Here is a 4137-nt window from a genome sequence, read left to right on the forward strand (position 1 = left end):
AGAAGCAGGTAGTTACAAACACCAGCTAAGACCACATGGCCAGTTGCAAAAGTGAGGGTTATAGTTAACATGAGTGCCTCCATCATATTAAAAGTGTCTTTGTGTAGATATTTGTGTTTTCTTTCAATTTCTTAAGTGTTGTAACATCAATTAAGAGAATACCAATGGTTATATTTAAATTTGAGATAATAAATCAATATCCCTCAAGTGACATTGCTACCTATTCTAAGTTTATAATACATTTGTGGTTCTACTAGTGATATTTATATCATGTTAAGCATAATCATGACCTGGTTAAATGTATAATGAATTTGCGATTGTATGCAGGATAGTTGTATTATGTTTAGACGTTATTATGACCTGGTTATTGTTTTCAGTTGGAAGTTAATTATGACATAAGGATATATAATTATGTGTCATGTTGATAAGGAGTAGACTTGTGATGGCTACTAATGGTTGCCAACTTGACTACATCTGTAATGAATTGCAATCCAGAATTGGCGGGCACACCTATGAAAGATTTTTTTTTTTTTTTTTTGCTTGGTTTGAAGTGGGTGAATCCACTTCTAGTCTGGATCTTTGAGGTAGGAAGATACACACCTTTGCTGCAGATCTCAAGACAGGAAGACACACACCTTTAATTTCTATCTCGAGGAGGAAAAAAGACACACCTTTAGTCTGGGTCAGACCTTCTGCTGGGAGTCTATATAAGGACGGAGAAGAAAGAAGCTTTAGCTCTTTGCCTGCTTGTCCCCACCTTGCTAGCACATCCGTTTCTTCAATAGCATTAGAACCTCCTTGTTTGGGATTCCAGCATACACAGAAGACCAGCTGAGATACCCAGCCTTGTGGACTGAGCATCAGCTGGATTCATGAACTTTCCATTCACAGCCAACCATTGTTGGATTAGCTGGACTGCATTCTGTAAGTCATTCCAATACATCCTATAATATATAGGCGAGAGAGGTGGGGGAGGGGGAGGAGGGGAAGAAAGAAAAGGAGAGGGAGAGAGACTGATCTTTTAAGTTCTGTTATTCTAGAGAAATCCAGACTAATACATATGGTAAGCCTCTTTCTAAATTGAGATTCTATGTGAGACTTGAGGACAGGAAGGAAACCAAGACAATAAAATAAAAATAAAGTTTAAACAAAATCCTCTCGAGGCCCTGCCTTTCCTCCAACTTCTTTCATTGCCTGCCCCCAATGAGATTTCCAGATTCATCTTTACTTTCGCACATAACTGTCACTCTCCCAAACAATGGCCTCTCTTTGCCCTACATCACCTAGTCTTCCTTGGATTCTCCAGTGGACCTGCATTGGTTGGTGATTTCTTTAACTTCAGAATCTCTCTTCCTTGATTTCTGTAGGCAACAACTCTTCTGATGAGAGGAAATGGTTATAATGTCTACCTCCAGGAACACTTGTGATGGGAAGAATAGCATGGACGGCAGATGGATCAGAGTGAAGGCCACCTGGGCCACCTTTTTGGCACCATTCCACGAGCCAAACTTTCTGAGAATGAACTGGAAATACAAACAGATCTATGTAGAAACCCTGATCTAACACTCCATATAATTGGCAAAAATGTAGACTGGACCTCGCACCCAAGTACAAAATGCCTTTGGGTGGAAGTAGAAAAAAAAAAAAGCCTTGCCAGCAATTGCCTGCTTCAGCTGCATAGTTTAGAGGGACGTGCTCAGCAGGCGTGGGAAGCTGAGCCCAAAATCAGAGTGCGGATGTAACATTCTGTCCTTTGGTGATTCATTTTCTTATCTAAATTGAAAAGCCATAGTAATCCTTCTAAGTAGTTTATTGGCTTCAGAAGAATCACCAAACACAACTGAATACTCAGTTCCAGAACTACAGAAAAATAGGAAATATCTGTTTTCCCCCTTTTATCCATATTTTATGAGCACGGAGTAGTCTTTGGCCGTGGGATTATAAGAACCTTCCTGAAAATAATTGATATGAAGAGAAAATCATTTTCATACCACCTCCCTAAATAAAGATTGAATGAGTGTTTAAGGGGTTCTGCTGGAAGGTGTCACAAATTAGGATCCTGCCAGCTCTCACCTCCCACCTCATAAAGATGAATTAAATATGGAGGTGGAGAAACATATTCTGAGAATGTAAGGAAGAAAACAGTGCTCAGTCAGCTCAGGGGAGGACAAACATGGCTGGCAGAAGGGGCGAGGGCATCAAGTTTTGGGAAAATGAGTTGTCTGTGTTTGACAGTCAGATGTAGGAAGGTTGGCGCATTGGCCACTGAGTGGAAGTTGATATAACATGGTGTCTTTAGGTGACAGACTGACAAGGGGTAGACTGGTGATGGCTTGTCCTCATTGTCAAGCTGACTAGGTTTAGAACTGTCTAGGAGCCACACCTCTGCATATGTGTTTGCAGGGCCCCAGACATTACCTGGAGAAGGAAACATCCACCCTCGGTATGAGTGGCAGCAGGCTGTGGGCTGGGGCCTCAGACTGAATGAAAGGGGAATGGAGAAAGGGAGCCGAGCACCAGCTTGCATCTCTGCTCCTTATTAACTACAGAAACCACGTGACTAGCCACCCCACACCGCCACTCTCATGTTTCCCCTGCCATGACCGACTATCCCCGCAAACTGTGAGCCAAAATAAACTCTTTCCTTCCTTATTCTGCCCTTATCAAATATTTTGTCAGAGCAGGCATTTTGTGTGTGTGTGTGTGTGTGTGTGTGTGTGTGTATGCATGCGTGTGTGTGCTGGCATGTACATGTGTGGCCACAAGTATGGAGAGCAGAAAACAATTTCTAGATGTTCACGCTGTCTTTCCACGCTGTTGCTGAGACATCGTCTATCTTGTTTCTACCATGCTGCATAGTCCAGGTGAGCTGGCCCCTGGAGCATCCAGGCCAATCATCCTGTCTCTCCTGCCATGTCTTGCAGGGTTACAGATACATATCACTGCATCTGATTTCTTTATTTCTGGTTCCTGGGGAAGCCACTGGAGATCGAACTCAAGTTGCCAGCCTTGTTTGTGAGGTACGGAAGGAGCTTCTGCCTGCTAGACGATCTCACTGGCCCCTTCTTAGACTATTTGATATCAGTATGACTCCAGGGATCATGGTTCAAGAATCCACCCTCTGGCCTCTATTGCCTGTGTTACCTAGAAGCTGAGGCCTCCTTTGGGACACTAGCGCTTTGGCCATTGCCTTAGTTTCCTCTAACTGGGGGGTGGGGTTTACACTAAACCAGCCATTTAGGAGGAAACAGTTACAGGCTGATTCCTCTCCCAAATTCAGACATTGAAAGCCAGCTCTTTAGCATTCGGATAAAAGGAGTTCTTTAAGCCATCCTTAGGAGAAGAGGAAATCCAGACACAGACAAGTCCAGGAGAAAGACCTCATGAAGCTATAGGGAGAAGACGGCTTGCTTATGTCTGCTTCGTCTCCTTTGACAAAGTGCCCTAAACGGAGTAACTTACAAACAAAGGAAACTTTCTTCACCCAGCTCTGGGCCTAGAGGTACAAGACAGACACCAGAAGATTCAGTGTCTAGTGGGGGACAGAGCTTTGGTTCCTAGCACACTTGAGCCTGTCTTCGTGTATGCGGAAGAGGGGAGGACCCTGGCACGTGTAAAGGCACACATCGTCTAGGAAGACTCCACACTCACAAGCAGGTTACTTCTCAGTCTGGACCTCCACACACCATCTCTTTGGGAGCAAGGCCTCCAGTCTATGGAGTATGGAAGTATGCAAATGTTCAGACCGTACCTATGACCATCTGCAAACCATGTAGAGCGATCTCCAAAGAAACGATCCCTGACTATATTTTCTAACCTCACGAGAAGATCAACGCGAGTTGTTTCAGCCATCCATCTGTCGTGTATGGCTGAGGAAGACCCAGTGACCAAGATATGCTCCAAAGCATAGATCCAACAGGAGCCACGAGGACACCGCCCTCCAGTCAGCGTGGGAACAGAGCTGGGGCCAGATTGTGCTGGCAATTGGCTGCTCCTTCCGTCTCTCTGAGCTGCTGCCACTGCCCCTCCCAGACTCCAAGGGACAGAAGGTGCAAACAGGCCTATGGGGTGCCAGCTCTATTTTCTAATCGTTCTGATGCATGTTTTCTGCCCCCTTCACTACTGTCGATCTCATCA

This window comes from Arvicola amphibius, chromosome 11 (genome assembly GCF_903992535.2).
Source record: "Arvicola amphibius chromosome 11, mArvAmp1.2, whole genome shotgun sequence".
Taxonomy (NCBI): domain Eukaryota; kingdom Metazoa; phylum Chordata; class Mammalia; order Rodentia; family Cricetidae; genus Arvicola; species Arvicola amphibius.